Source organism: Aedes aegypti, chromosome 1, assembly GCF_002204515.2.
Source record: "Aedes aegypti strain LVP_AGWG chromosome 1, AaegL5.0 Primary Assembly, whole genome shotgun sequence".
NCBI classification, from domain to species: Eukaryota; Metazoa; Arthropoda; class Insecta; order Diptera; family Culicidae; genus Aedes; species Aedes aegypti.
Window position 1 is genome coordinate 253201916 of NC_035107.1, and position 26895 is coordinate 253228810.

The following is a 26895-nucleotide window of genomic DNA, read 5'->3' on the forward strand; positions in this document are numbered from 1 at the left end:
TAGACAATGCCAAAAGTTGAGCATATTGTATGAAAATCGACATGCGCTGTACTAGATATATTCAGAACAGCACTGTATGATCCTTTAATTAAATCATTTTATTATCTTCAACAAAACACAACATTCTTCTGATAAATTGTATATGGTCAACTTATTTCATTTAAACAATTTTATGTTAGGTCATGAGGACCTTCGGTCAAAACATTCGACGAGGTGTAATAAAATATATCTTATCGTCCTAACTAACAGCGAACATTCTTAAGAGTGTGTGAATCCATTCATAAAACGGCCTCTCCATGCTACCGCCGCATCGCTGGTTATTTTTTTCTCCAGAAGAGAGTGAGTGTCGATTCTCTCCAGCAATATCTCTCTCTTATCAGAGCGAATCGTAACGCCTGATGGTATGCTACTGCATTGTTGTTGTCATCCACACGGGTGGCAGCGGCGGCGGCATAGCTTCTCTGCGGATAATGATGGAATATTATGGACAACCCTCGACCGACGAGTTCGCTGCCGCCGCTGGCTAGCTAGCAGCAGCGCCCCCATTGGGATGTTTCTCCAGTTTCGATCGGGACGTCGAGTGACTCGGACTCGGCTGCTAGAATACGGAGAACAGACGAATTGCCGTTGACGCGCGTCGCGTGTTTCGTGTGTGGACTTTCGCGTGGATTATATTCTTGCCGCATTGTCAAACGGAGAGCTCGGCTCCTCCTCCTGCTGCTGCTCTGCTATTGTGCACTGCAAACCATAAATCATAAACAATAGCGCGTGGAATGCGTGATTGAAACGGTAGAGGACGAAGACGACGTCTTGCTCGGCGCGTTTTTATGCCTACATTTAGGAAGGCCTAGTTTTTGTGTTTTCTTATTCTGTAGTGAATTTGGCCTGAAGGAATAAGGTTTTCAGCATCGTGTCTCGTTGCGCTGATGTTGAATGTTACCTTAATACGTGTACGAGCACAAGCACAGTCAGTGAGAAGAAGAACGAGTGAAGGTTTCATGGTGGGGCTGGCCAGCTTTGTGTTGGTGTAAAAGGTTTGGAAGGTGGAAGAAAACAGCAAAGCAGAGGTTTTTGTGCAATTTAGCGCGAGTAATCAAACAACTTCGGTATTCATACAGCCTATGGTAATCAGTGGATATTCTTAGTGCGGAAAGAACCGGCTTCAGTGCTTTCGTTCGTCTACCCAAATTCAGTGCTCTCTATGGTTGCTGAATCAGTGCGACTGATCTGAGTTGCTGGTCACCTACACAAAATCCACTTCGAATCGAACCCATACATCGTACAGTGCTCGGAAACTGGAGTCGCGAGACCGGTTTCTCGATTGAAAAAAGTGCTACACATCGACAGAGAACGCGAAGAAACGGTAAACAAAAACACGGTAAACGTGAAGAAACGACATAAAAGCCGATAACCATTGACGTGTGTTTGTGCGCGGAGCTCTGCTAGCGTTTCACGTGTTGTCAATAAGCCTCTCCAGGGTCCCACAGAGTTAACCCAAAGAAAGGCTTGCCCTGGATGCAGTATAGAATAGTGTATGGACCGGGCCAATGAAGGCGCATTACATAAAGGAAAAGTTTACACGCTTGGCTTAGCCTCGATATCCAAGCAAATCCCCGTAGAGAAACCTTCGTAACGTGTAGGTTACAAGGTAGTGCAGTGGCATTTGAAGGTATTCTTGGCCTCGGTGAAGAGTTGAGTCATGCGGCGACATCAATAATAGCAACTACTACTAGCATAGAGGCGGTGTTAGTCATTGAAGCGTAGAATTATTACGAAATTGGCAAGGCAGGGCACGCACGAGCAAAAAGCCGAGGCGCCTCCCTATGGTCCAAGAAGCCTATGCTGAAGTGAGTCGAGGCGCAAGCGAGTGAACCGTGCCGATATTGTGCATTCAAGTGGAAATATTGTTCAATTCGCGACGAGTGTGCAGAAAAATAAGCCCGAAAAGGAATGGAAAAGAGTGCCGGCACGGCCTAATCGAATAATAGCCGTTTTCTCGAAGAAGGGTGTGTTTGTGTGTATGAACAAACATACACAGATCATTCCGAAAAAAAGTTTTTTTTTCCCAAGTTTGTAAATAAAGCAAAGTGAATGGTTTGTTGTTCTTATTGGAGCGAAGCTGGTGGAAAACCGAGAGCTAAACGTGGGATTAACGCCCGCTAGTGAGTGTTAGAAAAGGAGTGTCTAGGAAGAAGAAGTCTATTCAGTGTCAATTAAGAAAAGTGTGTTCGGGAAGCTGAACCGAATAGCTCCCAATACTGCCCGCCGCAAAGTTGAGAAGAAACAGTACATCTCTACAGCGAATGCAGAACTGCAGTTCCACAACGACAGCCGGAGATCATTGACTGTTCGCAGCGGAGTCTGAGCGCGTGAAGATCAGCAGAGTTCAATAGGTCGGTAACCTTCGATTGTAATAATAATAATAAAACTACTAGACAAGGCGGACTCTCTTCCGTGCATGCAACAATTTCGAGGCTGGGAACGAGTTCCAGATGACCAGTGATGATTCGCGTCTTGGTTGCGTCTGTTTAATTGCGCTACGATTGCTGGTGTTATATAGAGTGAAGGCAATCGACTGTGAAATGATGATAGCGCGAAGATGGTCATTTGAGCTTTCGGGATTATTGTTGGTCGTAGTTTTATAGGATTAACGGTACACTTGTTGGCTATATAAGAGAGGCTAAATGGATGAACCTTAACAAATGGAGAAGTTAATAAGTGACAACTGAGTACGATCAAAGGCATCAACCATTAAATCAACGAATTATCTGTTCTACTCTGCACTCGAATTATGAATTCAGAAGTCTAATAAGATGGTTCAGATCATCAGACTTGGAGCTTAAAAATTATTGCGGGAACCCTATTGTTGGGATGAAGTGCACTGAGCAGCACCAGCAGTAGAAAACCCCAGATAAATTTATGGAGTACATTAAAAAGGGCCCAAAAAACTACGTAGCCCTTATTGGCTGATTTTCAACACTAACTCTTCAATTGAAATCTAAAATCACATATTTCCATTTTGTGATTTGTTACAGAATCATGCTCCGGAAATGCTTCGTTATTTATGAACTGTCCTTAGACTTGAAGCCTTTTGCACGGAATATCGTTCGTAGTCTCTCAGGAAGACACTGTTTGAAGAATAAGAATGAGAATTCTTATGGTGAAATTTTCAGAGTTCTAGGTGGTGATTTAAAGGTGGCCCAAAGACAATGTAGGTTCATATTCCAAACACGCTAGTACTGTAATGTAAGTACAAACTAAATATCCCATAGTAAAAACTCATTCTTCAAACCATAATAAAGAAATTTGCTGAAGAGAGAAATTCAATCCGAGTTTGTTTGCTATTATTTAGCCTAATATGGGATTATAACCCTGCAAACATGTACAACAATCACAAACAAAATTAGCTCAAAAGGGATTTGTTTCTTCACCCTTCATTGAGGTTTGAAGAAAGAGTTCTCACAATGGAATGATAATTTTTTACTTACATTACAGTACTAGAGTATTTGGAACATTTCTCAAAATTTCTCCATAGTAATTTCCATATAAACCTACATTGTTTTTGGGCTATCTTTAAATCACCACCTAGAAAGCTGAAAATTTCACAAAACACTATTTTTAGGGTAACGATAGTAATGAGCATATGGGAGAATCAATCTTCAAACATTTTTAAAATTTGATCCGCCCTAATGCAGCACGGTACGATTTTAAAATAATTCAAAATTTGAAAAACTGGGAAACTGATTTTAAGAAAATAATTTGGAATAAAAACATTTTCAACTTAAAACTCCAAAATAATCTATTTATCAATTGTTTAGAGACTTGTTCTCTTTTTCAATGCAAGTCTCTAGTTTTGATGAAAAGTCTGATTTTTTTTAACTAAAATGATCTCCATATTCTCTTTTTACATATCTTGCTTGCAGTGAATTCTGATGCAAAACAATGTAGGCTTCAGAAATACCTTCAGAGACTGTTACGACACTTTTCAACTAATTTTTTAAAAATGTCATCTCAAATTTCTCCAGGAAAAGCTTCAGGAATTATCTAGGTAGTTTCTCCAGAGATTTCTAATGAAATATTTCCAGTGATTCCTACAGAGATCTCTTCAGAAGTTCTTCTAGAGATTCCTCTATTAATTTTCTTAGATATTCTTCCAGCGATTTTTCAAAGAATATCTTGAGGAATTTCTTCAGAATATGTCCCTGGAAATTGTCATCGTTACTATCTCTAGTAATTTGCTCAGGGTTTACTTTGAAAATTTTTACAAACACTATCTTAGGACTTCCTCTAGATATGCTTTTCCATTATTCCTTCAACCGAATTCTCCAGTTGTTACTATAGGAGATCCTTTAAGGGTTTTCGCAGATTTTTTTTTCCAAGAAAAACTACAAAGGTTAATTCCAGATGTTGATATTTAAAAAAAAACCGACAAGAAAATTTACATCATTTGATCCACGATGACTCCAAACGGTTTTTTCCTAGAAATCATCGAGGGTTTTTTTCGAGTAAATCTATTAGGAACTTTTCAAATAATTCCTCAAACTCGACCCTGTGTTTCATCATGACGATTAATCGAAAGGCAGTTCTTCGAAACATTTCACAAAAAATCCCTTGGAACTTACAAAAGTTTATCGAAATGCAGTTCTTCGAAACATTTCACAAAAAATCCCTTGGAACTTACAAAAGTTTATTTAAGGCATCATTTGGCCAGAGAATCCTACTCATTTTGTTTTTTTTGCTTTTTTTATTTCAATCATCCCAACAATTTGACTAGAACCTCTTCTAGAAATTCCTTAAAGGTCTATGAGTTCTTCTAATCACCGTTATTCATCAAGGGTGACTTAAAAACTTACACGAGTTTCATCAGAGATTATTTTTCAATTTGCTCTAGAAATACCTCATGATTTTTTTTCTAAAATTTTCTCAAATTTCTGAAAAATTTCATTCACATTTCTATAGAGAAATGGCTAGAAAAATTCCTTGAAGAACACTTGGACAAATCTTTAAAGACATCCACCGTGAAATAGCTTCGACATTCATTAAAAAAATATGGAAGCATGGAACGCTATTGGATCGAGTTATTTTATCAATAACATTTAATCTATCTTAAATAATAGTATTTCTTGAACCTGGAATTGTTTTATAAAACCTAGAAATATCAGGGAATTTAATTTATGTAAACGAGTAGACACCCTGCTTATTTTTTTTTAAGTAAACCCTCATTCACATCCTGAAAAAAAGCCAACAGTTATTTTAAACATTTTTCTGAAAAGCTTTTTTGTCTTAATTTTGTTTAGAAGAAGAGTTTTTGAAGTAGTCCTGGAGTTATTTAAAGAAAATGTCAGTGTTTTGTGAGTCAGTTTCCGAAACCAACACTTCAGAAAATGCATGATGGTTTTTGAGCGAAATCCCATAAAAATGACTGGCAAAATCATATTTTTGAATAGATTTCTGTTTCATTTATATTTTTATTATTTTCAGCCAAATTTTTGATTTTTTTTTTTGTAGAGGGAGCAGTGAGAAATTTATCTAGTAGATCCTTTAAGACTTTCTCTAAAAGAGTTTCAATGAAGATTACTTGAGTATTTTCTTCAGCAATACCTCCTGGTCTTTTCGGGGAGGTACTTTTCCCAAAATTTCTGAAAAATTGAAGATACTTTTGGAAGAATTCTCGGGTCGCAAAGCTTCTTTTTGGAAATTTATGAGAATCCCTGAAGGAAACTTTGGCACACATTAAAATCCGAATACCGATCTCAGATGTGCAAATCTCGATTTATGTTCATATGCTGTCATCTCAGCAAAAGTAACGTTTGATGTCAGCGACACCCAAAAGTGTTGCTATAAACAAACTAGATTTTTTGCTGATATGAGTTGAAATTCAGTTGCTGACCGCTCGGCGAGGCGAATATGAGTAAAAATGAATAAGCTCAATTGATCTGAAGAAATTTATACAGGTATCATTAGAAAAATCCATGTTTGAAATTTAAAAAAATAAATTGAACGGATATTTTGGAGGAAATCCTCCTCTGTAATATTATTTGAAAATGTTTTCAGTGATGGTTGGGTTACAAAACGTCGAATTCCAGAACGTCGAATGCCAAAACATCGAAAAGACAAAATGTCGAAAAAAGAAAATTGTAAGGAAACGAAAATTTGTTGGAAGAATGAAAGGACAAAAGTTGAAAGTGATTTGCTGGGTAGGAAGTTATCCCTTCTTTGAAAAAAAGGTTTTCGACCTTTAGTCCTTTCTCTTTTGTTTTTCGATCTATTGTCCTTTCGACCTTTTGTCTTTCGACCTTTTGTCATAGATTCAATCTCTTGCCACTGCGACCCGTTTTCTTCGATCTATTGGTGTATACCCGTGTCGTTCATTAAGTGCATGTAGCTCTACTCCATTACTTTTGAGAAATACACCCGATTCTGTTTTTGCACGGGGGATGCGTACCGTGTAAAAAAAGTTTTCAGTTCAAAATTTCAAAAACCGTGTAAAAAAAAGTAACACCATTTCTCGACGTTTCATGTAAAAATAAGGTTTTGGCGGAAAATTTTGTATGGAAACTTTTTTTGCACGGCCGTGTAAAAAAATCCGTGCAAAAACAGAATCGGGTGTAATGAGATCATCATTTTTATACTAATATCATTCTCTACAATTTTGCAATGAGCCTCTTCAGAAAAAGAGGGGTTTAGCAATGCTCAAATTTTCGATGACATTTTTTGATAATCGAATAACCATTTGAAAAGAAGATTTTATAAGTGCCATCACAACATGAAGTTCGTGATTGTGAAAAATAAAAACATTCGGACTGTTAAGTTGTTTATTTTTTCAATACAGCTAGGATCAATGGGGTCGGCTAGCCGAGATAATGCGCATTTTTTTAAACAGGCTCGCTGGAATTATTTTGGTATTTTTTTTTTCCAGAAGTTCCTCTTGGAGCTCTATTATGAATTTTTCTACGGATTCTTCCATAGATACAGATTTTTTTTCAATGATTCGTGCTAGAATTTCATGGAATGGATGTTTACATTAACACTTCAGTCTTCGTACTGTTGTATTTTGTATAACACAGAAAAAAAACCTTACTTGTAAACAGCATCAACGTGGCAGTCAGCCGCGAAACAGCCGCAGTTTTTCAAAGGTCTTTTCAAGAGATCTTCCACGGTTCTAAGAGTTTTTTCTCAGAAATATCTCTAGAATTCCTCAATGAATTAATTCAAAAACTTATGAAGATACATTTCAAGTGATTTCTCTAGAAATTTGTGTATTACGACATACATTGAGAAAACTAGAACACCAGTTTCTTCCAGTTTGACCAGTTGGAAATAAGATGAAACTATGAAATTTTTCCACAAGAACCAGTTTAATTTGATAGACGATATTGTTATGAAAAACATTTCATAAGAGATCTTATGAAAAACATTTGCCAACAATAAAGTAGCCGCCTACTGGAATCGAACCTGAGCGCCTGATTCACTCTCACGCCCATCGACGTTCCATGAATCGAATTGAAAATGTCAGAGAGTTTCAATTCGAATGACATTTGAAATTTGTGATTATCATCGCCTCCTGAAAAAAAAAAACAATTGGTAAACCTGACTTTATCATTCTGATGCTCGATTACTGAAGTTAGCAATGCTTTCCAAAGTTAAATCTCCAATAAAAAATTTGATTTTTTTTTCTATTTTGACACTTTCCGACTCTGCGTTGCAGTATGCATTCGCGCTGATTGTCTCTCTTCCCTTTGATCAATACCTAATTTTGAAGAATAGCCTAATTAAGTAGAAGTCACTCGTTCCCTGAGGCAAGTTAAGCCTCTTCGTATATCGTCCACGAAATACAATCTACTCTGAGTTGGTTTGGGTCCCATCACATTACTCGATTCTGGGTAATGAGATAGAGGACTTTCTCGCCACGGTATCCTCTATGGAAGACGATATTGATGCCAAACAAATCTTTTTATTACAGCAATGTTGTACAAAATAGTTAAACATGACAACAGAAGTGTTAAGGTAATATTTTGACTGGTTTTCAATCACTATACTGATCAGGATCGCTGAAGCTGTGGTGCAGGACACCAAAATATCAAACATGTATTGTGGAAATACATCGAACAACGATCAGGGCCTAAGAAAAACCAGAAAAAGATGGTACTTTAGATGTGTTGGTAAGCTAAATCTTAACTTTATGATAATCGTTTTTGAGGTCTTGCAAAAAAATGAACTCGCTGTTTTAGTTCGTCTTGTGTATCGTTTTGCTGGTAGCTTCGTTTTCTCTAGAAATCTGTTTTTTTTAGGTCATCAATTTATCTACTACACGTTTACCTGAAATGAAACCGTCAGAATATTATGATTTCTAACTTTATTTATTCCAATTAGGTATGATGAAAAAGACGAAATTCTAATTAAATTTTAAATGAGTTCGACTCCGTTATGCCATATGGTCGGCGTTAAGTCAGAGAGGACTAAGTGACCTTTTGAATATTTTGAGAAAAATGGTCATAAAGTCTAACACTTTGTATTTTTTGACTTGTTTAAATTTTGGTTCAATATGTCTACACATCTGTGTGTTAATTTCAAACAACATAATGTGACGTAATAATCATGAAAAAACCATAATCCAATCCTCTAATAGAACGATTTTTTGATGGACTATGTGCACTTGGTCCACTCTGACTGATCTAAAGACCACCGTTCAGTGATATGGTTCACTCTGACTGAACAATTTCTAGGCAAATAACAATCATTTGATGCTTGCATGGTCAAACTAGGTGTATATCACTGAGCAAAACAGATTATCATTAACATAAACCCTCGACATCAATATCGTAAATTCTTCGAAAATCCATATCTTCAATCCCAAAATCAGTGGCATTACGATAGCTTGAAAATTAGAGTTTTGCAGGGTCAGAGTATTGAAGACCAGAAATATTCAAATTTCCATGCAAATATGCGTTCAGTCAGAGTGAACCAAGTGAAAATCTTGAATTACGGCTATAACATACTGATCCAATTAGCGCGTTTTAAACCTATCATACAGATACCATAAAGCTACCAAAAACTTCATTCGAACTCTGAAATCGATTTATAAAAATGCAATGATCAATCAGTTTATTGCTTTTTGACACTTGATTCGCTCTGTCTGCACAGAAAGTGTTGCAATATCTGACCACCCATCCAATTATAGTAAATGGTGAAAAACCAAAATCAAATGCATCAAACTAAGTAATATTAATAATTTCTATTGATGGATGAGAAAATGAATCATTCGATGTGAAAAAATCTGATAAATCACTTGAGATGTCTTGCATTTACATGCATCCGCGCTGGTCATTTTCGCTGTTATGGTACTTGGTCCACTTTGACTTAACGCCGACAATATAACGCTTGAGCCATGAAATGAACGAATGAGTAAAACAAAATCAAGTTTTATCGTTTTGACGGTTTTCTCGTGAAAAAGCGAACACAAGCAGTATTAGAATTCAATACTTCAATAGCAGCCTGCTTTCATCAAGATTTTTTTTTCATCTCAAGCCAGTCTTGGAACTCTTATTTTTGTGTCGTAAATTAGTTTTTCAGCGATAATGATTCATTTTTATTAACTTTTAACAGAAAAAGAAAGAGATAATAAATTTGCTTCGATTTTATGGACAATTTTTAAATAAAAATGTCCAATAAATCGAGGTAGAGCTGTATCTACAAACTATATGGAAGAAAACCTGAAGATTTTCTCTTTGTAGTTAATTAGGAAAGCTTTGGAAACAATTAGGTTTTGGAATATCCTGACAAATCTTTATAGATATTCTAGAATAATCCCTGAAATGAAATCTGGTCTAGTCTACTCATACACAGCTAGTACTTGAAAGAATCCTGAAAAATGGTAGAATCGACAACTTCTGTCATTCTCCTTGTCAGCATTAACATAAGTAGTATACCTGTAATAGCATAGCATAGACTGACTGTACATGTCAATGGTTGCTACTCCGTGATTGATCGGAACTGGTAAGAATTGCACTACGATCCGAATGAATAAGAGATGGGAGTTTCCGCTTATTCTCGAAGTACAATTTTAGCAGATCTAATACTATTGATCAATAACGGCGCCGACCAAGTCCTTACAGTCAGTCAGGGATGGAGAAGGAATGTTAGGGTGTAATGATTGTTGCTTCAAGAGACCGAGAACATCTCTGCATCTCCACAATCACCAGAAGGGTGTTTATTAGTGAGAGAGGAAAAGATCTGGGAGTCACCATTGGTCAGTGATGCGATCCATGGATAAGGAGGAAAAATACAACTTAAACTTAATGCTAGTTTTGCATTTTGTCTCGAGAAGTTTCTGGTAGAATATTTAAAAAATACGTCAACATCCATAATGCCGAACCTTTCAAAAGATGTTTTTAGTGATAGCGAAAAGATAAAAATATATGTATATATTTTAAAATATATGAAACAGGAATGATGCCGACACATGTAGTGACGAACCAATTATAGTTTGTTTGAAAATTCCAGAGGGGAACGCTGTACATTTTTGTCTCGAGATTAAAAGTTTTTGATACGAGTTTTAAAATATACGTCAACCCGTAAAACTTCCCGGCGTCCCGAAAACAAAACGTATTGCTTGGGATTTTCGAAGCACTGCCGAGCAAACGCGCGGAAATGAAACACAACTCCCGGCGTCCCGAAAACTAACCGAATTCACAATAACATAAGTAGCATACCTGTAATATGACACTAATTTTAAAACGGCTGGACCTACTGTGCAGAGTTAAATTTTTTTTTATATGATTTGAAAAACGAAAGAAAAAAACCATTTCAGATTCGTTCGGATACGCGTTGGGAGCGAAATGGCTAGGAAAGTTATGGTCACTAAGTTGGTGTTGGCCTTTATGGCATGGAAAAACGGTATTTCCACCTTTTGCCCGGGCTGTTTAGCCTTGGCTTAAGCGCCATTGTTCACTCTCTGAAACGAAATGAGACAAAAAAGGGCAGAAAACGGTGGCATTTGTTTTAGCCGTTTCCATTTAAATTCATCTGTGATGCAATTAGTAGTGAATTTAACAGAAATCTCTGGAATGAAAACTTGAGAAATTAAGCGACGTTTACTGCCGTGATTCGCAAGTCAGTCCCATCTGAATTTTGGTCAAAAATTAGTTAATATTAGTTTCCAATATATTTTCCAATGATTTTTTAGTTGCAGTTATGCGACAACGCGATTTCTTCGAAAAATAAAACAAGAGTTTTCATGCATCAATCCACATCAATAAGTCAACGATTTCAACAATAGGATTGAAAAATCATATTTTTTTTTTTGAGAACATATTTGACGCACATAAGGGATCAATCATAAAATACGTTACACTTAGGAAGAAAATGTACATTTAATGGTATGTCACATCGCTCTTGATAGTAACCGCAAATTCATCACTATAAGCGTTAAGAGGAATAAAACATGTTCAAAATATATGATTTATAAGTTATTAAATCAAGGGTGGCACGTTAACTGTCAATAATTGACGAAATTGTAAATATTTTCTGGGATTACTGTTATGCATGGAAGAAACCCAATTGAAGGGATGGAATAACTGTGGAAGTGCTCATTGAATACTAAGCTGAAAAGCAGACTCTGTCCCAGTGAGAATGTGTTGCCAATATGAAGAATAACAGAGCTCACAGGTCTCACCTACAAGGCAGTAAACGAAGAAACTTTCGAGATGAGTTTGTTTATCTTGTTAGTTGTGATATACGAAGACACCTTCTAAACAAAGTCTCCAATATCTGGCATCTTCGAATGCTTTCAAGCTTGTTTCGGAGATTTGTCTATCTGACGAATCATTTCCTTATACAAGATAATTTCGGCTTTCACCATCAATGAAAAAGTGATTTGCGTGTCATTTCTCGGAAGAATCGGAATCTTCCCACGCCCTTCCTTTGCCGCTCCAGTTGTTGCTGCAGCTGGCTGTGAGCAACATTGATTGCGATCAAATGAATAACAGCTTTTCCGCAGTCGCTCGGGGTGGGGATGTATTCGAAAAAAAATGGAAGGAAAAAAAGAAGAGGAAGACAATTTCAATTTGCCGGAAGCTACATTACAGCAGTGTTCTGGTGCGTTCGGGTTCATCGACAAACAACCTCTCCTTGTGAGAGACCATCGTCTTTCCGTATCCGAATCGTGCGAAATTCTCCGGCGCCATCGGTTCTGTTTGCCACCCGGTCCGGAATTTATTCAAGGACATCAACCAAAGCCGAAAATAAATTAAGGACTGCAGCCGGAAGCGTTTCTCGCTCGCATCACTGATCCGCTCCATCATGTCGAGGCGATAACTCACCGAAGTCCGGAGAATGACGTCGGAAATACGAAATATTCCGTGCAGCAGCAACACGGCTTATCTCCCTCCGGGATGGCCTCAAGAGAAAACGGGGAAGGTCTCTGTACCGAGTTGAAGATTAAACATAATCTTTTCAATGTGGCTGCTGCACTGTTATCCAGGGCAAGGACAAACTGAGACACCAGAAAAAAAGGAGAAACCTAACCCAATAATGGGCGCCGGCGATGAAGAAAATCGAAACGGAACCAGAGCAAATTGAAGAAGAATGGATGCACTTTCGAATTGTTCGAGCCTGGACCGATGATGTCGCAGCACAGCTGGACGCTGTCAGGGCTGGGAGTGACTGTGTGTCTTTAAATTTGGGACTTCAGAGGCTTTTTGCCTTATTTCTATTAGAATCTGATATTTCTCTAAGAATATAGCTAAAACTTGTTTTTTTTTTGACGTAGGACTACGTTTTTGTTTTCTATATTGGGGTGCACTTTAAAAGTACGGAAAATGAGACATGTAACGAAATTAGGGGAGATTTTGAACGTTAATAACTCAGTTGTTTATGAACCAATTATTACGATTTTAGTATCATTCGATCAGAAGTGTATCTACGCATCGTTAGTAATATATCCGATAAAGGAATTTTGTTGTTAAACTATTGAAAATTTGATAAATGTTGACCCCTTTCTTATCCAACCAATCACGTTCGAGCATTTTTCGACGGTATCGCTTCCCACTATAAAAGCAAACGGGTCCCTGCTTCTTCCGTCAGCCTTCTTTTTGCGGTCGGACTGTGAACACGATCGGGCGAGTCATTCTCGCTTTGCTTTTGCACCCGCGTCACAGTCCAATTTGTGTCGTCGGAAGAGGAAGACGCAAGATTAATTTGCGGCGGCGATGACGATGGCTTGGGCGCTTCTCCGAGCGGGGGACTAAGCCATCGTCATCGCCGCCGCAAATTTATTCGCGCTCCCAGATTTCGACTCGTGATAAATAAATTCAGCATCGGTGGTCAAGAAGCAAGCCCGTTAGGAGCCAATTACCAGAAGCCCCCAGAGTTGCTGATCCAAGGAGCTGCTGCTAATCGAGCGTCGGACTAGTGAAATCGCTCAAGATTTCAAGAGTGAGCATCGTTTCCAGATTTCGACTTGTGCCCGGGGATCCAATACCCGTTGCTGTTGTGCGCCATCCACGGACCATGGCAATCAACTGATCAATCCCGCAGTGCTATTTATCTGTGACCGCATCGAGGCTAAGAAAGCCATCGGCCCTTGTCAGGGCCATCAAATTTGTGGAAAAGAGTTGAAGGAATAATATTTCCGACCTTATTACATCTTATATTCCTCAATCAATCTCGCAGCTTCCTACAAAATTTAATTTGTTATGAATAATTGATGGCAAGTCAATTTGAGACTCTTCGTGGACGCTGCTGCAGTGCCGTCGGGGTGAGTGATCAACATTTCACAACGATTGTAAACTAGAGTGGAATTTCCGACAGTGTCTTTGATTTGCCATATTTTATGAGAACACTTCGATTACGAAAATGATCACATCTAACAAAATTGCGACATGTTTAGAATGCTTTTGAAAATTGCCATTGAACAATTTTCATAATTTTGGCACCATGGATCAGAAATTTACCTTCATATTAAAGAAAACTATTGATTATCAATAGCAAACTATTGAATATTTAGTAAATGTCAAGCATTCCAACTATTCATGTTCGACCAATTTCTCACGCATTATCATTTTTCGCAATTATCAAGTAATTCTAAGTCCAACTCATTATTGGCACATACCCATTTTCCAGATTGGTCGACTAGAAAGAGAAGAGCACGAATGGGAGGAGCATAATCTGCTAATCTAAGGGTATATAGCATGCTTCCTTCGTTGGATTCGGTTTCATTCCGTTTCGACTTCCGAGCTGGCAAGAGCTCCTCCGATCCTGTGCAGCGACGTCCTTCAAGCTAGCAATCCAGCGTCTGATGATCGGTGGTCAAGAAGCAAGCCCGTTAGGAGCTAAATTCCAGAAGCTGATCCGAAGAGAAAAGAGCAGCGAATCCAGCGTCGGACTTATGAAATCGCTCAAGATTTCAAGAGTGAGCATCGTTTCCAGATTTCGACTTGTGCCCGGTGATCCAATACCCGTTGCTGTTGTGCGCCATCCACGGACCATGGCAATCAACTGGTCAATCCCGTAGTGCTATTTATCTGTGACCGCATCGAGCCTAAGAAAGGCATCGGCCCTTGTCAGGACCATCAAATTTGTGGAAAAGAGTTGAAAGAATAATATTTCCGACCTTATTACATCTTATATTCCTCAATCAATAATCCCACAGTTTCGTACAAAATTTAATTTGTCATGAATAATAGATGGCACGACAATTTGAGACTATTCTTGGACGCTGCTGCTGTGCCGTCGGGGTGAGTGCTCAACATTTCACAACTATTGTAAATTAGAGTGGCATTTCCAACAGTGTCTTTGATTTGCCATATTTTATGAGAGCATTTCGATTATGAAAATTATCACATGTAACGAAATTGCGACATATATAGAATGGTTTTTAAGAGAAATTCTGATTAAACAATTTTCATCATTTTGGCACCCATTAATCAGAAATTCACCTTCATACTAAAGAAAACTATTGATTATCATAAGCTATCTAGAGAATATTTAGTAAATGTCAAGCATTCCAACTATTCATGTTTGATCAATTTCACACGCATTATCATTTTTTTCGCAATTTTCAAGTAATTCTAAGCCCAACACATTATTGGCACATACCCATTTTCCAGATTGGTCGACTAGAAGAGAAGAGCACGAATGGGAGGAGCATCATCTGCTAATCTAAGGGTTTAAAGCATGCTTCCTTCGTCAGATTCGGTTTCATTCCATTTTCGCTTTCGAGCTGGTAAGAGCTCCTCCGAACCTGCTAAGCGAGGAGCACCTCATAGCCAGAAGCCTGCTGAGCTGTTGATCAGCATCTGGTTTATGAGATTTCGGCTCGTGATAAACTCATCTGTGGTGCAGTCAAGAATCAAACCCGTTAGGCATCATTACTACTATTATTAGACAAATCGAGCGTCCGGTTTGTGGTATCGCTCAAGATTTCAAATTTAAGCTACGTTTTCAGATTTCGACTTCAGCCGTGTGATCTAATACCTGTTGCTGATGTGTGCCATCCACACCACGAAACATTCAACTGGTTCGTCTTATAATCAGAGAACTTATACAAATTTCTACACTTGCGTTGGGGATTCTTCGTTTAACCATGGCAATCAACTGGTAACATCCTGTAGTGCGATTTATCTATGACAGCATCCGAGCTAACAAAGCTTTTGGCTCTTTTCAGGGCCACCAAATGTGTGTAAAAGAGTTAACAGAGTAATATTTCCGACTTTATTTATCACATTGCCAAGCAATGAATAATATTTCTCTCAATCCATAAGATCAACAAAGCGATGACTGAAGCTTTCATTATAATCCTCGAATAACTTCCTATAGACACATTGCTGTAAATATTCTTTAATTAGAATTACTTAGATTTTGCTTCAGCATGCTGAACAAGCCTCACTCACTACTGTTCTTTCCAATGCTACCATATATTTCATAGGAGGTTAATAATATAATTTCAAAATGATCATACAACCTGAAGTGAAATTTCACATTTTCATAGATAAATATGACGAATTCATCGGATAAAGATAATGTATATTTGGGACATGATAAAACGTACACTTGGCTGTAAATCGTTATATGCATAAATATTTACGAAAGTTTCGAGCACTGAAAACAGTATGAAGTCAAAACGAGCAACAAGAACGACATCAAATTCAGTTAAATTAACCATCGTGGTCCTACGTCACCAGTTCGTACAACCCCATAGGGATGTACCCTTATAGTTTTTGTAACACATCATGACACTTCGAAAAATATTACTGCATGTATTTTTCATGATTATCTCCAAATTTTTCATCAGAAATGAGCGCTTCCACAGAAAATGACGACTTTTTTCCCAAATTTCATTTTTATATTTTTTGATTTGGATTTTGTTTTACAGTTTTTTTTTTACAAATCAAAATATACAAAAGTAAACCGACATTCGAATTCAAATGGAACCGCTCAAATTGTGCCTATAATTTTCTTTAACATGAAGTTTCTATGGCTATAGAAAATTGAAGGTTTTTGCTGGAGTCTTTAGGTTTTTGCACCAAGGTTCACTGCAAGCAAAACAAAGAAAAAGTCACCCCTTTTTGTTAAAATATAGAGTTACGAGAAGTTCCATAAAAATCCATCTCTAAAAAGAGACCTGCTACCAGCCCTGCCCCTCTGCACAACGCCCATATTTTCCGTATTCTTTTCGAGTTGTTTGCCAACATCTGATCTGGATCCCTGTCGTGTCCTGTGTCGAACCGAAGGAGGACGAGTCCATAATCACTGGGTAGCAGCCATTTCATTCGAATAAAACAAAATTGAATCGAACCCCGGCGGCGGCAGCGGGGAAACGACAGAGGCCGGTTTGCGGCGAAGTTCAGGGTCAGGTCAACCGGAAATCGACCAGTTTTCTTTCATAAAGAACGTTGACAGTGCCGGAACATGAATTTCCGTTCTCTGGTAGTTTTTTTTTTTGCATTGGTAGCTACTTTTGCTATTGCTCTAGTGTGGCGGTGCTATGCAAAGGACCAACTGTGTCCTCGTCGGTTTACCGTTATGGTGCGGTTTGTTATCGGAAGGATGGAGGAGAGAAATAAAGATGAATGGCTTGTGGGGTGTTCCGAGAGTTTCGAACGGACTGTGGGGCTTGGTTTATAACTGAACTGGAAGCATTTGATCGTAAGAATGGAAAGAGAAATGAGATGGGTATAGACTAGGCAGCCCGAGTGGAATTAGTACTACAAGATGGACTTCTATATACAAAGGATATCAAAAAAATCGAATTTAGTACTGTACCGTTCAATTCAACTAGAGTTTGTATGCTTTGACAGATATGCGTATTTCGACCTCAACTGTAAGGCCGTCATCAGTGTCGTGTACTAGACTCGGAATTCTATGTTATAGGAATGTTCGCAATTTTGTGTGCCTTTAATTCATACTGGATACTATATGTTAAGAAGAAGATAAATCGAAGCCATACCTCAAATTCATAAAGCACAAATCTGAAGAACAAGTCAGACGTTCTAGCTGAAAATTTGATCAATTAGTCACCATCAGTGAGCAAAGTTGGTATACTCACACTCAAATCTCAATCGTTGAGTTCTCCTGCGGAAGCAAACTCACGTATGTATGAGATTTTGATGCACAATTACTTGCACCTGTCATAGAATCTGTGATTGTGGTAGTGAGAAGATTTGTGTCTTGCTTCCTCTTACCAACACATGTCAAAACACTGGTTAGTATTGAAACATGTCCTATATGCGAATATAGGGCTAATATAGTGTTTATCTAATGCAACTATGCATCAGATTTAGCATCAAGATGAGTGACTACCGATTCGGAGTGCCAAAGCTAACCGATCGTAATACCGAATAATTGTTTGCGTGCTGAATGCGTCTGAGTGGCATTCGGTGTTGACTGCAGATCGACAATACACTTCAGTGAGTGGGAATTCGCTCATTCGGCTGAACGCATTCGATGACTGAATGCCGAACGCGTTCGTTCGTGTCTTGCAGATACAAGAAGATCGTGTGTGTCCCGATTTTCGCTTTCTCGCATTCGGATACGAATTTTGGGGATAGTGTCACTGTATTCTTTAGCAGCAAATGTTTTGTTATTTTTTATCGGCAGCGTTCGGGTGAGTGAATGAATTTACCCATGCTTGTTTGTTAAGCAGTTTAGACATATTCTACATCCAAACTGCTTAACTAATCTGCTACAGATAATACGCAGACCTCGTCCTGTGGTGAAAAAGATCTTGTCATCCGTAGAAAAAGATATTTCACATCCCTGAAGTAAGTCAGATATGAAAGTATAGTACAACATTGGTTCTAGATTGCTTCTTTTCTAGAGTAGACCAGTTAATTAACCTTAGAGTTTTCTCGGAACTAATCAAATTTAAACTCCTGTTTGTTCACGCACATTCCAGCGTCTGTGGGGTCGGTGCGATGGCTGATCCATTTGGAGACATCCTTTTAATAATTAGTAGCAGTGGATTATTGGATGCTGGCTCTCACTAAGTTCGGCGGGCTCATTTCACTTGCACAATGACGAAACATATCAACAAACAAACGGTCAGTTTATTATAAACGAAACTTACTTAACTTATTTTCTTATCAGGTACACAGAAAAATATATTTAATTTTCAATGTGATGTAAACTGAAATCTACTGTAAAAATAAATCAAATTCGTGTGTTGTTACAGCATCATGTAAACTTAAATGAATATACATTCAATTTTCAACCAAAAATGGTTGAATATTACATGATTGTGTAAATTTAAAGTAAATTCGATTGAAAAATAATGGATTGGTCGTTGAAAATTAGGTTTATTTTGATGCTCCAAATATGTGCATCAAAATAAACTTAAATTTACAACATATGTTTAGCTGTGTACGTAAAACGAATGTATTTCAGAATTCGAACTCAATTGAACTACCCTGCATACATAGTGTGCTACCGTTTTATAGTTCTCCGAGGTAGCTAAAAACCGAATATTGGCCGAATATTTATAAAATGGCCCTTATTTCCTTGTAACTACTATTATTTCGGCTGATAATAGCTTCTCGATAACAGTGGTACTTGCCTTGACTGATTTTAGCTTAGCTTAGCTTAGCTTAGACTGACTACACATATCAATGGTTGCTATTCCGTGATTGACCGAAGTCAGTGAAAATGCACAAAGAATCAACTAGAAGTTCGGCTGGGATTGGCCATAATCTTCTTCAGTGTGCATAATTCAGTGCCTCTATTTATACAGGGTCAATAACGGCGCCGGCCACGTCCTTGCAGTCAGGTGGGATTGGGGGAAGGAATGTTAGTGTGTAACCTTTGCTTTTTGGAGACCGTGTTTGCCTCTGCATCTCCACAAAGGCTACTGGGAGGGATGTTTGTTAATGGGGAGGATCGTTGGGTCATAGGATTCACTTTGATAAGCGATTAGACCATGATAAACAATGATTTGTGAGATATATACATACTTATACGTAAATATAATATTTTCATTTGATATGAACAATTTCTATGTAGAGGAAAATTATGCCGACACTTGAGGTGACGAACCATTCAAAGTTTGTTGAACAAATACCTAAATGTAACATTCCTACAGCTGTCAGGACGAAAGCATGTGTTATTATATTTTACTCATTTGAAAAGAAACAAAAAACTCGATTGGTTGGGACATCATAGAACACTCTTATTATTATGCCGACACTTACAGTGGCGAACCATCCAAAGTTTGTTGAATAAAGTGAACCTTTCGCAAGTCTACACTTGTAGTGTCGAACCATTCAAAGTTTTTTTTAATTACAAAAATAAAGGTATATAAAAGGTGTTCTGAAAAAAAAAAATGTTAAACATAAATAAATCATGAATCAGAGTTTGTGTCGACACTCACAGTGACGAACCATCCATAGTTTGTTGATAAATCATATATTTTATAGATTAGAAATAGTAGCATGAAACGAGCTCACCAATTGATCCGTTATCCTTGACTGAGCAGCCACAATCCACTTTCGGCTTCACTCGTTTGCTCGGCTATAAAAAAGCACTCAGGAAAAAAAATAAGCGCGCGACCCAAAAAGAATAAAAAAAAAACTGTTCGGGCTTTCTTGACGCACTGCCCAGGAGCAAGCGTCAAGGTCGAAGGATCAAACAGAACTAACCGATCGCGGCACTTTTTCAGTTACTCCAACCGAACTCACCGATCACGCCACTTTTTCACTTACGAGACCGACGCGCGACATGTTTGATCCTGCCCTCGTCGCTTGCCCCGGGAAAAGCAAGTGTCAAGGTCGAAAGATCAAACAGAACTAACCGATCGCGGCACTTTTTCACTTACGAGACCGACGCGCGACATGTTTGATCCTGCCCTCGTCGCTCGCCCCGGCAAAAGCAAGTGTCAAGGTCGAAAGATCAAACAGAACTCAGTACTTGCCTTGACTGATTTTACACAAAAATAACCTAGATTGACATATATTGGCGTCAGCATAGTTCATGGGAGTAGTCGAGTGTCAGTGTTTTTTTTTTGTGTTTTTTAGCATGCAAAAGTATGTTGGCTAGATGACAGTTGAAATCATAAATATCAGTGGCGCGGGAAGTGAGTAGGACAGGTAGGACATGTACTACGCACGAAATCATCTGGGTAGGACAGTTAAATGATTGTCCAACCCACGATTCAACAAAAAACACAAGATCAGCAGAAAGCTTGGAAAATAAATTAAACTATTCAATATACATACAAGTTTGATCAATGTTGTTATGAAGCCTGGAAAACACAATAAGATTTTTCATGGTATTCATATTCACAGTAAAGCGGGAAATGGTTTGTGCATCACCCCACAATTTCTGGCACGTTAGTAGAACGATTGAGAGAATCTATAGTGAAAACTCTGGAAACTAACTGTGATAATTGCTACAAGCAACTTCTTTGACCATTAGAAAAAAAAAAACAAATTAAGCCATCCTCAATGACATTTCTGAATGAATCAATGGATGGTTTCTCAAAATATCTACGGCTCACTCTTGGACAAATTGCCGTGAGCATCAATAAGTTAATTCTTGGAAAATGATTTGGAAAAAAATCCCAGTGATATTTTGTGGCATCATTTATAAAAATATTCAGAGCAAATTATGACGATTTTCTGAGAGGTTTTGTGTTGCAGATTTGTTTAAGAAATTCTAACAAAATATTTGATGGAGTTTCTGCGCGATGAAATGAAATGATTTTTCAAGCATCTTCAGTTTCTCCTGATTTTTATTTTGTATTAGCCAGGCACTTTGATGCAATGGAATAAAAACTACACAAATTCACAGAATTTTGTTTTCCACCCATTTGTTGTCTAGAAATAGTTAAGAAATATAAAACATTGGTCTATTTTTGTCAAATTTGTTTTATAAAGTAGATTTGAAAAGGATAGAAATATTAAAGATATTTATATTTTTAATATGATGATTTTTCAATGATTTTAAAAAGTTGATCCAATTGATGATCCCAAAGGCAGAATTGGTAATAGGTTTCTTTTAATAGACATGGTTTTGATGCGTCTCTAAAAAGTCTCTATTTTTATTGGAAGGTGTATTGAGTATCTATTTTAACCAAAATAGTCACTAAATTCCCTTTTTTCCTTATTCTGCTTGCATTGAATCCTGATGTAAAGACATACAGACTACAAAGAAACCTTCAGAAACTTTAACGGGTTCAACAGACTCATCAAGAATTTCGTCTCAGATTCCCCAAGGAAAAGCTTCAGGAATTATCATATTGGTTTTATTTAGAATACTTGCAGGGTCTCCTGCAGGGATCTCTCTCCAGAAATTCTTCTAGAGTTTTTTCTTCCAATTCTCCCAGAAATTCTGTCAGCATTTTTTCAAAGGATGCTTAAAAGTTTTTTTTCCAGAATTTGCTCCCGGAAATCCTTGAGAACCCCAAAGCTACTTTCTCAGGTATTACTTTGATTTTTTTTCCAAAACTCTCCTACAATTTCCTGAAGATATTTTTTAAAATATTTCAATTTCATCTGAGGAAATCCACAAAGGTTTATGGCACAGTTTTTGCAAGAAATAGTTTAAGGGTTTTACAAGAAACCCTGCTAAGTTCCTCCGCATGTTCATGTGGATTCCTACAGGAATTTATTCACGTTTCCTTCCAGAAAACCAAAATTCCTTGAGGGCTTCTTCGAACAAATCTATTTTCTAGGAATTTCTGTAGCATTTTATCCACGTATTACTCCTGCAGTTTTCCTTAACATTTTTAAAAAAGTTTTTCAAAAAGCTCCCATACAATCTTCAAATTCTTGCGATCATTCCTATACCAATTTTCATAGAGATTCTGTTCAATGTTTTTTGAGAAATTTACAAAACCTTCAGAATATTATGTCGTGATTCGATTAACTTTTTCATGATTATTACTATGTTGTAGCAAATCATCAAGGAAATCTACTTAAATGTCTTCAAAAGTCCAGGAGTTATTTCACAAACCCTTGTTCATTCAGTGTTCAGAAAATCTCAAAGAATTATTGGAGGAATTTCTGTAGAAATCTTAGAAGTAATCTTTGAAGCAATTGCTGAAGATATCATTGGAGAAATCCTTAGTTAAGTCTTATATAAATCCTAAAGGACAATTTTATAGAAAATCACTGGAAATTTCTGGAGAAGTTATTGATTTAAATTAAGAAAACGTTTTGACCGAGAATTTTGGAGGATGTTCCGGAGAAAACGATGGATGATTTCATAAATAATCTTTGAAGAATTTAAAGGTCAGTGGCTTTCCTGAAGAATTCTTGAGATATCCCTACCAAAATTCTTGGAAGAATTCTTTAGGAAAATTTGTAAAGAAATTCCTTGAGAAATTTCTGAATCACTAATCCTTTAGGAATTTACTGAGTAATATTTGAACATTTGGGGAAATACCAGAATTACTTCTGATGAAATTTGTCTCAAATAGCATGAAAAACTGCATAGAGTAATACTTGTAATACCGTGAGGAATTCTAAAAAATATCTTAGATCTTAGATATATGTCTGCTCCGATGCTATACAAACTCTTATCTCCTGGCACCTGGTTCCTATTAGATGTTTCGTTTTATTAGTTCCTGTTTGATCTCTTTTTTGTTCCCTTTTAGTTCACTTTTTGGTCTCCTCTTTCCAAGCAAGAGGGCTATAATTTTCTATTTTTAAACCAAGCACTCGCTACCAGCCCTTCTAACGACTAGTATGAAAATGAAGGGGTTAGAAGCTAAAGGTTGTCAGTGACAAAAGCTTAGTTTTGAGAAAATCTACTTTGACGTTTTTTCAGCTATTTTTCATTCTGTACAATTTGTATGGGATTCAAAAAAAAACAAGCCAGCCTTCTAAGGATTTTGTTATTTTTTTCTGTTGGCCGACGAAATATGACTTTCGCGTTTCAGCCTCTCGAATATAGTAATTCAATATCCAGCCTAGTATTCCATATGGATAAATATTTTCTTAACTTCACTGTGCACAAATTATTTTTCAACGTTTGTCCTACCCATGGTTTCGAACATGGACGCGCCTCTGATCTATATACAACTGCTCCAGATTGTAGATTTTTAGGCCTGTATTCCATTTAGTCCTTGAAGGATCAAGAACATCGGTTCTTATCCTTATAATGGCTTGTTTACTTCTATTAAGGACATTGTCCCTGGCATGAGCATGAGCATAGACATTTCCCCGAAAACCATTTCTAGGAATGAACCACTTCCCCGAACTTTTTATTCCAGAATATACTATTTCCCCGACAAAATCTTAATGTTAGCTACATACTGAAAGTTATTCATAATCCTGCTGCCAAAAGATGTGTAAGGCTAAGTAGCCCGTCATTCGTTTTGGCAGTCATGATTACATTTCAGCCAGCAATTTCAAATTGATAAAACTCAGTCTTGATAGTTTATATTGACTTGAAAAAATATCACTGTACGTCCTAACATACATAGCAATGTTTGGATTTTGATCCGAATAAGCCGATCGAAACATATTCCCTCCCCTTGGTTATGCGACCTTGCCGCGATGGGAGGGCATAATCCATTAGCCCATATGATGGAAACCAAAGGCGTAACCTGTAGTGGTGGTATCACATTTTGGCACTTTTTGCTTAAAGCCGCGTCATAATTCATATGGCATAGACGCAATAATATCTCGGATGTGATCCAACGGACATTCTGCGTCATTGATAGAATTGATGCCCATTTCAAATAATTAATCTATTCGAAGTGGACATTAATACTATTGGGGACGTTCAGTTTGCCTTTTGCTAACCAGAATGATCCGTAGCCACTCTTACTATTAGCTAGCTAGATACATCGTTATCATATACGACGTAGGGAATACATAGGAACTCTTAGGAAAATGACTAGTAGATTCACTGAGTAGAAATAAGTGGCGACAATCTTATTTTAATATGGTTTTTACATTGCCATAATAAGAAATACCTCTTTTGTAACAGCGGTATAAATAATCTAATTCCAGCTTCATTTTCGCAAAATTTACAAGTAGAAAGTAGGCGTTGTGAAGCATTGCATTTGCCACCGAAAAGTGAATCATGTAGGAGACTGTAATAGAAGCCTAAGGTAACTTTACTTTTCAATATTCACTATAAAATGACTGTGGAAAGTAAGACGCTGAGATCGATCATTAGGGTACACTTGCTAGTTTCGAAAAATTGTTGAACAGACAAGGAAAGTGACTTTTTTCTTCAAGGATATATGAACGTAATGACCAATAAATACTTTTAACAACAACAAATTAAATCAACTAGAACTACTACTAAAAAGCCTAATTTTGTTAAAACTTGACGACAATTGACATTTAAGACTCTAATCTAACGTAAAAGACAGGAGTAATCAGAATAGCACTTGAATGACAAATTATTCAAAACCATTTCGACTAAACAGTATTATTAATGACACCACTACACTACTATTTCAAACAAATTCTGATGGAGCTGCTGATTTTCACAATGCTTCCTTTTCTCAGAAGCAAGGGAATATGGGTACTTTTCAAAAACTACCACGTCACAATACTAATAAAAAACAGTGTTCATGTGGGCGCCATTGCCTAGTCCGTCTGAGTATTGGTCCTGGTAGAGGGGAAACTTGGCAAAAGCCAGACCGAGGGTTCAGCCTTGACAAGTTAAGCTGTCAGGCAGCTCCAACTGAATACCATACAAAAAAAAAAAAAAAAAAAAGAATAAGCCGATCGAAACATATTCGGAGAGTGTAACAGTTCGCGAATCATAACAGTTCGTGGCACATCGTATTCGGAGAGCCCTATGAATGTAAACATTCACGCTCTCGTTTAGTACGTGGCACGAGAGCGTTCAAGAGCAGAAACTCTCACAAACTGCAGCCAGTATCGAGCCATTCGAGTGATTTATGTTTTGCATAAAATTGGTTATAACTTTCTGGTAATGCAGCCTTTAACAACCTAATCATAATCTATTGGTCCATTGAACACTCCTTTGGTTGCAAACATAGCACAGAAAAAAAAAATATTCGCCTCTGTTTCTTGATCAGAATGAGAGTAGGCCAGCGAATGTTACAAGTGTTGACACACAGTGATCGGCGCCTAAAATTGGGTGGTATGTGTCTGTCTTGTTTTCGTTCATGGCTCGTTATCTTCCAGGAACGTTAAACGTCATGCGTGTTGTATGAATGCAGGCCGATACATGGGATGAAATTATGGCTCGTGTGTCAATGATCGTTAAATTGTCCGAAGCCTGATGCATAGACCCGCTAATTTTCTTTGATTCGAAATCGTGAGATGAATTAGCAGCAATCATCAACGACGCGTAAAAATTTCAATGACGGCCTTCTTTGCATTAACGTGCTAGCTGATGTTAGGTTAGATGAAAATTTGTTAAATTTGTTTTAAAATCCATGTGTTTGAAGTAAATGGTGTTCAAAATGATGTGCCGCGTAACTCAATACAACTTAAAAATCGCTTCATGTGCCAAGGGGCGGGACAGCCTACTGATCTTGAGGTAGATCATGAGTTGCTTTTTAGCAACTCAGAGTAACTCGATTTTCTCGGCTTCATGTGGACATAGCAACCATAAGTATTTGGTTGTTTGTTTCACAGAGAAAAAAAAACATATCGTTTCATAGGTATGCGGAAAGCATTCCTTATCAGAGGTCTAGTTTTGAATTAAAAACTGGAATCAAACACTTTCTGTAAGTTTTGCGTGTGAAGTTTAGCAACATCAAATAGGTACTGGGGTGTGATGAAGTGATGAAGCTAATAAATGCCCATTGAAGTTTTAATTTGCATTACATCTTCTTCAACCCGAAACGAACCTCGTAATGTTTATGTTGGAGTGTGGAGCGGCTTCGCCAGTCATGTACTGCAAGAACCATCCTTGCACCATCGCTTTAAAGCGAAACTACAGTAAGCAACATATATACAGATAACACTGCGGAACACATTTTTGTCTCAAGCATCAAAATACCGTTATTCACTCAATTAAGGGTTGCTGAATCCATTGCCGTTTTCAAAAATATCATAGCACGTCTAGGTTTTGAGATATCGGCTGTTGAAAATGCAAAAATTGACTATTTCAGTCAACTTGCATGCAAGTTTGCCAGCTTGTAAGGCAATTTATTTGCATAATTTGCCACAGAATTCAAACTTTATCTGTATAACAATACTTATAGGTAAAGTTTATAATACTTTCGGTGCGGAAAATTTGTTTTTTGATGGTTTTTAAAAAGTATTGTATTTTCCCATATAAGAGAAACGAAGAATTTTGTATGGAGAAAGCAAGCATGTCCAAAAAATCGGTTTAATCTAAATTTTATTGCGAAATTTCATCCAAATTTAATCCAAAATGAAAGTTTAATGGAAAATAGCATGCTTAGTGGCTTAGATCACAAAAAAGTTTGATAAACTGTACTTTAAATTTTGTGTAAACATCAAT

The 26895-nt window shown here is 37.4% G+C and overlaps 1 protein-coding gene across 7 annotated transcripts in view; it reads left to right on the plus strand.

Annotated features, from left to right (window-relative positions):
• Window positions 1–516: 516 nt before the first annotated feature.
• The window catches only part of LOC5576740 (leucine-rich repeat-containing protein 24), an 826320-nt gene continuing 799941 nt past the window's right edge, over window positions 517–26895 (plus strand). Inside the window, exons 1-2 of one of the 7 annotated variants that reach the window (XM_021837549.1) lie at window positions 517–2006; window positions 2071–2393. The gene's annotated coding sequence lies outside the window, so the exon portion shown is untranslated. The remainder of the gene's footprint in view (window positions 2007–2070; window positions 2394–26895) is intronic. The other 6 variants (XM_021837550.1, XM_021837551.1, XM_021837552.1 and 3 more) reach the window with 6 other exon arrangements.